We start from the raw sequence: 10,550 nt of genomic DNA, 5'->3' as shown, positions 1-10,550 counted from the left end.
CAAATATATACAGCTCATGCAATTATAGATTTAGTCTTTGAGGTGGTTTCCTGATTTGGGTAGAGCGACTCAACTCTACCACTTGAGGTTCTTCCGTTGGATTGACTTGACCAGGAACTGCAGCATCAGGGACATCCTTGGATAATGGCAGTTCAGAATTACTTATTTCAACAGAGACATCAGGTGTGTCTATTCTTTGCCGATCTGGCACCTCAGAGATCAAAGGTTCAACTTCAGTTCTGGTGGAGTAAGTTGTTGGAGTGTCTCTTGACTTCTGAGATAGACCACATGTTTCCTAACAATCTTATTTTCCCCTTCCACTTAATTTGACAAATACCCTGTTTCAGAGACAATTATACTAGGTCCAGTTGCAAAGTTTTGCACGAAAACTGTCTCTCCCACAGTAAATTATCAACCTTTACTGTGAACTTCATGATTCACTTTCTGACTACCCTGGTTTTTCCACCACTACTCTCCTCCGTCTGGCTGAACTTGTTCTCTCACTAAACAATTTCTCCTAAAACTCCTCTCACTTCCTCCAAATAAAAGGTGTGGCTATGGGTACCCGCATGGAACACCTTCGGTCTGTCCGCAAGCATTACCCAGACCTCCCTGTCCCTTGCCATTTCAACACACCACCCTGCTCTCATGCCCACATGTCCGTCCTTGGCCTGCTGCAATGTTCCAATGAAGCTCAACGCAAACTGGAGGAACAGCACCTCATCTTCCGACTAGGCACTTTACAGCCTTCCGGACTGAATATTGAGTTCAACAGTCTTAGATCATGAACTTTCTCCTCCATCCCCACCCCCTTTCCGATCCCCCTTTTTTCCAATAATTTATATAGATTTTTCTTTTCCCACCTATTTCCATTATTTTTAAATGTATTTCCATCCATTGTTTTATCTCTACCTTTTAGCCTATTTCGATCCCTTCCCCCCACCCCACCCCCACTAGGGCTATCTGTACCTTGCTCGTCCTGCTTTCTACCCTTAATGTCACCTATTAGCACATTTTTTAGATAATATCACCACCTTCAACACCTCTTTGTTCTTTTGTCTATGACATATTTTGGCTATCTCCACCTACCCCTGGCCCTCTATCCAGCTCTACCTGTCCCACCCCCCCTTAAACCAGCTTATATTTCACCTCTCTTTTATTTTTCCTTAGTTCTGATGAAGAGTCACGCAGACTCGAAACATTAACTGTGTTCCTCTCCGCAGATGCTGTCAGACCTGCTGAGTTTTTCCAGGTATTTTTATTTTTGTTTTGGATTTCCAGCATCTGCAGTTTTTTGCTTTTATCTTATTGTCCAATTCATTATCTGCTTCGCACAGATCGATGAGGAATCCAGGAAATTTAACACAAGTACAACTTCTTAAGCTACCAGAACATATGTAATGCTATCTGGTGAAGGAAGACAACTGAGGGTGTCTGCATTTCCCATTTGTATTCCCAGATGTTGCATAAAAGTGAATTCGTATGCCGACAAAATTCAAGTCCATCTTTGAATCCTAGCAGAGGCTGTCGGTGAGATTGCTTTACCTTCACTAAACAAACCCAGCAGTGGTTTGTGATCTGACACTATGGTGAAGTGCCAACCATGCAAATATTGATGGAACTTCTTTACTCTAAATATGACGGATAAGCCCTCTTTTTCAGTTTGCGGGTAACCTTTCATGGCTGTTGAGAGGGCCCTAGATACATAACCTATTGGTCTTTCAGATCCATCCTCCATCTTGTACTGCTCCCAATCTGTAGGGAGATGCATCACAAGTGAGTATCAATTCCTTTGAAGGGTCATAGTGCACCAGTGGATTTGATGAGTGTAAAAGCTTCTTGACTTTTATGAAGGCTTCCTCATGCTTCCAGGACCATCTGTGGTTCTTCTTCAATAACAAGTGTAAAGGGCCTAATGCTGTAGATAAATTAGGTAAGAAGCAACCATAATAATTTATCATGCCCAAAAAAGACTTGAGCTCAGTGACGTTGGTAGCAGAGGGCACTTCCTTGATTGCCCTGACTTTCTCCTTTACTGGAAGCAACCTTTGGGCATCTACTCGATGCTACAAATGCATGACTTCAGTTGCTTGGAAAGTACACTTCTCATTTTTCAAACATCCGCCAGCATCCAAAAATCCCTTCAGAACATCTTCCTGGTTAGCCAAATGTTCGGCTTCTGTTGATCCTGTGATCACGAAGCATCCAATACTATAACTTGGGGAAGTCCTTGTAGTAAGCTTTCCATGGCTGTTTGGAAAATCACACAGAGGACACACCAAAGGGTGGGCATGTATATTTGTACAGGACCTTGTGCGTGTTTATGATAACATTCCCTCTCGATGTGTTGTCCAACTCTAGCTGGTATGCATGGCTCATGTCCAGTTTAGTTTAGGGTCTTCATCATACAAGTTTAGCGTACAGATCTTCAATCCTCAGGATTGGATATTTATCTAGTTTAGCAGCCTTGTTCACAGTTAACTTATAATCTCCGCAAATGCGAATGGTTTGATCTGGTTTCATTACAGGGACTATGGGTGCTGCCCATTCTGAAAATTGGGCTGGCTGGATTATTCCTAATTCCTCCAAATGACACAATTCCACACCCACCTTCTCCTTTAGGGAACAAGGTACAGGTCTTGCCTTAAGAAACCGGGGTGTTGCTTCAGATATATTTTAGTTTGTACTTTTCCCAACTCATCTCCGAATACCCTGTCATACTTTTTTAACAACTCAGGAATTCCTGTTCTGACTTGAAAAATTTCTGACCAGTCGAGTTTAATTTCTTTCAGCCAATCACAGCCCAGAAGGCTCTGACCTTCACCTGTTACAACAATTACTGGCATTGGGGCTGTCTGTTGCCTGTAGGATACAGGTACAGAGGTGATGCCTTTCACCTGTTTTGCCTCTCCAGTATACGTTTTTAGCTGAGCCATGGCTTGCTCCAAACTCAATGGCTGGGCACCCTCTCTCAGTTATTTAAAGATGTGTTCTCCCACCACTGTGGTCGATGCTCCTGTGTCAACCTCCATGACAAGAGGCTTCCCATTGACTTGAATGGTGATTGGTTCAGTTTTCCTGGCCTTAAGATTGTATATAGGATAGGATTGGATATCAGCATCAGCAGCTTCTGGTTCTTCTATATTGTGCAATTCATTCAACTTGGTCTGCTATCTGATTGGCTGCCTTGATTTCACCCTGCATTGCTTCATAACATGCCCTTTTTTGTGGCAGAAGTGGCATTCTGCCTCTTTAAATCTGCAGGTTTTCAGTACATGATTATCCCCACATTGGTAACACTTTAATTTCTGAATTACTGGTGAGCTGCTTCCAGTATTTCTTTTTTTGAGCTGTGGGGACCGTGTCCCGCTTTGCGGTTGTCACCCTGGTTTTCACGCCACACCCAGCGGCAGGTTTTTGCCCTAACTGAAGAAAGGCGCCATGTTGCACACTCTGCAAAGCCTGCGAATCCCTCTCAGCACTCTCTATTGTTCGTGCTATCTCCATGCTGCACTTCAAGTCTATATTGACGTCTGCAAGTAAGCGGTGCTGAATGGCGTTGTCATGTATGCTGCAAACCAAACGATCTCACTACATGTGTTTAGAGTATCTCCAAAGTCACAGTGTTCCAATAACTATTTTACCTTCATGATTGATTTACCGGGAGCCCTTACTCTAGAGTTGAACTTGGATCTTTGCATGATCACTGAAGGTTTAGGCTGAAAATGTGCCTTCAGCTAGCTTGCTGAAGGGTTGGAATTTGGCGCGTTTGGGGCTGTCAGACTACGGATTAGTTTATACCTTTTGCTCCTGCAGACATTTAGGAGAATTGCCTTCTGTTTCTCCTCCGTCGTTATTTCATTCACCACAAAGTAAAAACTTTGGTGCTCTAAGCACTGACTCCAGTCTTCGATGGACAAGTCATATGTGTCAATTCTGCCGAACAGCGGCATGACTGGTGAATATACTTTTCTTTCTTCCCTTAAAAATTGAAATATTCCCATACAGGAGGTGAGATGCAGCATCAGCGCTATTTATCCTTGTTGCCAATCATAATAAACTTGGGGTACCAGACAGGTTTCTTATTAGAAACAGTAAAGTTTTTTTTCAGAGCTCCTGATAAAGCTACATGCTCGCACCAAGACCAAGGCTAAAAATCTCCACCCCTAAGAATACCCGCGCTTAGGGCTGATTCATCTGTACAGTCACATGATCGGCATAACAGTATGAATGCTTTTACTTACTCATTCACAATTACTACAATTACCCCTATGGACTCCACTCGTCACATCCTGCCAATCAGAAAAAGATCCATTTATGCATACTCTCTATTTTCTGCCAGCCAGCCAATCTTCTATCCATGCCTTATATGTTACCTCCGACACCATGAGCTTTTATTTTCCGCCTGTAAGTAGCCTGTTTCTGCATTATAGATTTTATATGTAATTATTGAAGCCTTGTGCTAACTGTATTTCCTTCACACTTCATAATCCCACTTCAATTTGTCACAAATGCTTAAAGAAAGACAAAGAACGCCAGTCTTCCAGGGTGGAATTTTATGCCCTGCGGGATTTTATGGTCCCAATGAGGTCGAAGGAGTTCAGACCAGCTCGATGCGTTTTACAGCCCTGTCCCCACCGCGATGGGGAGGTAAAATTCTGGCCATAGAAATTTACAGCATAAAAGAAAGCCATTCGGCCCATTGTGTCTGTCCTAGCCAAATAAGAGTTATCCAGCCAAATCCCACTTTCCAGCTCTTGGTCTGTAGCTCTGTAGGTTACAGACTTCAATTGCATATAAAGCACTTTTCTAATGTGATGACTGTTTCTGCCTACAGCCTTTCAGGCAGTTCCAGACCCCTACCACCCTCTGGGTGAAAAAATTTCTCCTCAACTCCCCTCTAATCCTCCTACCAATTACTTGAAATCTATGCTGGTTATTGAGCTCCCTGTTAAAGGAAATAATTCCTTCCTTTCCACACTTTCTAGGCCTCTATAATTTTACACACTTTGACTAAATCTCCCCTCAACCTCCACTATTCAAAGGAAAATAACCCCAGCCTGTCCAATCTTTCCTCATAGCTAAAATTTTCCAGTCCTGGCAACACCAATAAATCTCCTCTGCTTTGACTCAGTTGAATTACATCTTTGCTGTAATGTGATGACCAGAACTGTATGCAGTACTCTAGCTATAGTTTAACTCATCTTTTACAGAGTTCTGGCATAACCTCCCTACATTTATAATCCATGCCTTGGCTAATGAAGGAAAAATTTCATGTTGTTATGATCCCCAGCTGAGGTTACCCCTGGACAAGCCTGATCCCAGGGTGGAACCCAGCTTGATAGATCCTAACTTTTATTTGTTTGTTTAGATACGTGGAGAGGGGCTACTGAACAGAGTCACCAGAGTCAGCTAATGAACTTTAAACAGAAGAATAAAACATTTATTAAACAGGAAAAGATTAGTTATATTACAATACTCCTTTACCCACAACTATACCTTTACAGATATGTACAGATTTGTAAGGGTAACACAAGTTTAAGAGCTAACTTATAGTCTAGTGTTCACAGTAAGTACACAGTCCATGTAAATCAATTGGCGACCTGTGGTCAGACACACCACACTCTGAAACCAAGTGACAGATGCCACCTCAACCAGATGCTATGGATCTCTCCTCAGCTCTCCCCAGATGCTTGTCACACCATGAGCCAACCGGTTTCACTGCACTCCGTCTTTCACACAAGGATTTTCAATTTCCATCCTCCAAGAACTTGCCTTGGAACCTTCTCCCAAACCAATGCTTTGTCTCGGATGCCATCTGCAAGGGTTCATCCCCAGGATTTTGAACTCTCCCTCTGATGTTCCTCTCCCTTGGGTCACCACATTCATTCAAGCTGTAATCCACGCACTCTCTCTCACCGACTCTGCCATCAACAGTACACCACTGTTTCATATGCCCATAGCCATCTCTTTGGACCTTCTTCCCTCGTGCAAGCTTTAAATCTGCTTTCTGCAGCTTTTGCCTCTTTAAATCTGAAGCTTGGAGCCTTTCTCTCTGCTCCTCATTCTTAACTTAACAGACCCTTTTCTAGGTTCCTTTCCTTCTTTTGACTAGAAGGTCTGCTTTGGACTTTCTCCTGTTCCAGTCCTCTGAATTTTGGGTTTCTTTCTTTAGCTTGGGACTGGCTGTCTGTGCCCTTTGCTCCAGTCTCTCCTGGCAGCTTCCAAATCAAACTGCTGTTTCTAGTTTCTTCTGTGTGTCTGTGGGAGGGATCTGCCTCTCTGGACCCCTGTTGCTAGACAACAGCCCAATTTCTCTACTTTTGTTTGTTTAACTTAGCTTACAGTCATAAATCTCTCATTCAAAATACAGGCACCTTTCAAACTGAAACTAAAACTCAATTTAACCTGTCTTAACACACAGATACAGAAATATGAATCAAACCTAAGCATTAAAGGTAAAACTTATTCCTAACACCCACAAATGCTAATATAACTTGCTTAAACTATCTTGATATCCTAACAGTATGCCTTCTTAACCACCGTAACTACCTGTCCTGCTACCTTCAGGGATCTGTAGACATACACTGCAAAGTCCCTCAGTTACTCTACACGTCTCACTATCCCACCATTTGTTGTGTATTCTCTTGCCTTGTTTACCCTCCCCAAATGCATTGTGTCACTCACCTCTGGGTTGAATTCCTTTAACCACTTTGCTGCCCATCTGACCAGTCCATTGATATCTTCCTGCGGCCTATGGCTTTCTTCTTCATTATCAACCACACAGCCAATATTTATATGAAGAAGTTTCCTCAGAACTCAAAAGAAGTGGACAAAATTGGAGCTACAAGTTCATTGGTGAGCGTGGGAATTGCATTCACATCTAAAAATTACTACCATTTTAAAGGAGCAGCTTGACTCTCCGGCTCTGCGTTCGCTCATTTGAGTTGTCATCAAGAGGCAGGCTGGGGCAGCACTGTCGGTGGGAATTGAGTTGAGTTGGGGTAGTCAGGACTAGGAACCCTAGCAATATCTCCTCTCCCTAAGAAGATAAATGCTTACATTTATATGGTGCCTTTCACATCATCAGGACTTGCTGCCAGGATCGTGATTTATAGCCAATGAGGTTCTTTTGAAGTGTAATCACCGTTGCAATGTAGGAAACATGGCCACCAATTTGCACGCATCAATCTCCCTCAAACAGCAACATGATAAAGATTAACTTGTTTTGGTGCTATTGGTTGAGGGCTAGACACTGACAGGATACTGGGGAGAATTCGCCTGACCTTCTTTAAAGCAATGCTGTGGGAATCTTGTATGACCACCCAAAAGGGCAGCTGGGGCCTTGGTTTAATATCTCATCTGAAAGGTGGATTTAGATCTCAGAACAAAACAAGCTCCATGGCTTAATTAAATACTGACCAAGCTTGTTGGGTCACTGGTGGGAATCCTTAGCTCCTTCTTATCACAGAATCACAGTGCAGAAGAGGCCTTTCGGCCCATTGAGTCTGCACCGACATGTGAGAAACACCTGACCTACCTACCTAATCCCATTTACCAGCACTTGGCCCATAGCCTTGAATGTTATGATGTGCCAAGTGCTCATCCAGGTACTTTTTAAAGGATGTGAGGCAACCCACCTCCACCACCCTCACAGGCAGTGCATTCCAGACCGTCACCAGCCTCTGGGTAAAAAAGTTTTTCCCCCCTAAACCTCCTGCCCCTTACCTTGAACTTATGTCCCCTTGTGATAGACCTGTCAACTAAGGGGAACAGCTGCTCCCTATCCACCCTGTCCATGCCCCTCATAATCTTGTATACCTCGATCGGGTCGCCCCTCAGTCTTCTCTGCTCCAACGAAAACAATCCAAGTCTATTCAACCTTTCTTCATAACTTAAATGTTTCATCCCAGGCAACATCCTGGTGAATCTCCTCTGCACTCCCTCCAGAGCAATCACATCCTTCCTATAATGTAGCGACCAGAACTGCACACAGTACTCCAGCTGTGGCCTCACCAAGGTTCTATACAACTCCAACATGACCTCCCTACTTTTGTAATCCATGCCTCAATTGATAAAGGCAAGTGTCCCATATGCCTTTTTCACCACCCCACTAACATGCCCCTCCGCCTTCAGAGATCTATGGACACACACGCCTATGTCCCTTTGTTCCTCAGAACTTCCTAGTGTCATGCCGTTCATTGAAAACTTCCTTATGCATTCTTTACATATGCAAGGGTTCATAAGCTCCCCTTTCCACCTCCCCAGTTGAAAATCACTAATGTGCAGCAAAACGTCCAGCGAGTTCTGTTCAGGGAGTTGTGAGTCTGCAATCCTGAATTTCCAATCTATTTAAATGAATATATGGAAATTGTATTGGAACTGGGAACCAGCAATTTCTCAGTCAGAGCCCCTCCGAGTGCTCCGCCATAGGGGAATCAGACCGCATAATACAAAGTGCAACAATTATCATTGTCTTGTTCAAATGTGGCAGGCATGAACGGGGTTGCTGGCACTAAACCGTACCATCTCCCGGCGGTCGGAGGTATTCCACACTCGGATCATGGCTACCTCTGCCCAGGCTCGACAGTCAACTTGGTCGACAACATGGACAAGTTTGAGATTGACACGCATTCAGCTTTGGCCTGGGCATTCTCAAAACAGGACAATTCCAATGTGCCTCAATGGAGAGGTAAGTGTCTTTCAACTCAAATATCTTAAGGGTGCATAGTTCCTGAACTTGGAGTTTATCTATTTTTGTAGATTTTTTTGTTGATAAACTTGTTACCACAACTTGTCGATCAATGCTGGTTAATAGGACTGTTTGTGCAATTGTGCATTACCAGTGTGAGCGGCTCTGCAGTATGGGAGCATGCACGACAGTAAGTTGGTTCTGATGTCGCGTTAGTGGTCACTTAATCAGAGCACAAAAGATATGCTGAGAATTCATGGTGAGTCAGTCAGATTCTGTAAATGTAAAGGATGGAGTAATGTGCAGACTTGAAAAGTGATGGATGAGAAAAGCTCTCAGGTAGCACTGAACTCAAAAAAGGAGGTAAAAAGAAACACAGCAATCTTGGCAGCAACTTGCATTTTTGTAACAATTAAATCTAGTAAAAAGGCCCAAGGCAGTTCACAAGGGGCATTACCAAACAAAATTTGGCTGAATAAAAGCAAAATACTGCAAATGCTGGATAGCTGAAATAATGGACAGAATTTTGCAATCATCGGGAGGGCGTAGTGGGCAGGCCTGGGAGTGGCCACTAAAGCGACCACCACCCGTGATTGGGGCCCGACCGCAGTTTCACACTGGCGGGCCAATGAAGGCCCGCCCAGCGTGAAATGCGCGCTGCAGCGCTGCCTGTGTGTGGGGGAAGGAGGGAAAGTGCGGAAGCTTGTGCATGTGTGCAGATGTGCACAGGAAAAGCTCCCTGAGGCACAGAGTAGCCTCAGGGAAATGAAGATCTTTGAAAATAAAAAAGATTTTAAAATTGTTAATAACATGGCCCTCATGTGACTCTGTCACATGAGAAGGGACATGTTAGAAATTAGCTTGAAAAGTTTTTAATTTTTTTTAACGACTGATTGAAACCTCATCCTGCCTGTGGATGGGCTTCGCAAAAATTCCAAAGGCCGCTTGGATTTTTGCCTGCCTGCAAACTGTGAGGTTGGACGGGCAGCGAAACTTTCATTTAATTAGATCTTTCATGGCCTTAATAGGCCTGTTAATAGTTGGCGGATGCGCTGCCAATTGCCACATGCACCTGCCGACCGAAATATCGCGTGAGCGTGCGATGACGTTGGGACGCTCGCCTGACATCATCGCGTGTCATTTTACACTCATCTGGGTCAGGCACGCATTTGTCTGACTTGCAATAGTCTGCCCAATGGGATATTTGGACAGCGAGCAATTTTGGTAAAAGAGGTTGGTTAGGAATATCTTAAAAGGAGGAGAAAGAGGCAGAAAGATCAAGACGTTTAGGGAGGAAATTCCAGAGGGTAGGGCCCTGCAACTGGAACAATGCTGCCAAGATGGGAGCGATGAAAATCCAAAACATAGAGCGGAACTTTATGCCAGCGAGATTTTACAGCCTTTTGAATGGCTCGCTGCATTTTACAGCCGGTGCCACCTCCGTGATGGGGCTGTAAAATTCCACCCATAGGAGGAATTAAAAGGTTTAATGTTCTGCTTATTAAAATACAGTTCACAATCAACTCAGCAATTCCTCAGTCAGACATCCCATATCTACAGTTCTCTGGATATTTTCCATGATTGCTTCACCCCCAAGCTGTTTTATCACTTTAACTATTGTCACATTTTCAGTCTTTCCTTTGCCTCATTGCGGTAATCTTTTCAATCATCTCCCAATGCCGTGAATTTGCTCAGATGGGTCAGGATGTATGTATGAGAATAACAAAGAAAAAGGGGAGCTGCAGAAACAGATCAATAACTCAAATCTATTAATGAGGACAGCTAACGAGCTCGTACAGGTTACTGACAGGTTTTAAAATGTGAAGAGAGGTTTACATTTTGTAAATTTTTGCACAGA

The sequence above is a fragment of the Cetorhinus maximus genome, chromosome 10, assembly GCF_964194155.1.
Source record: "Cetorhinus maximus chromosome 10, sCetMax3.hap1.1, whole genome shotgun sequence".
In the NCBI taxonomy this organism is placed as follows: Eukaryota; Metazoa; Chordata; class Chondrichthyes; order Lamniformes; family Cetorhinidae; genus Cetorhinus; species Cetorhinus maximus.
This window is presented reverse-complemented; position numbering follows the sequence as displayed.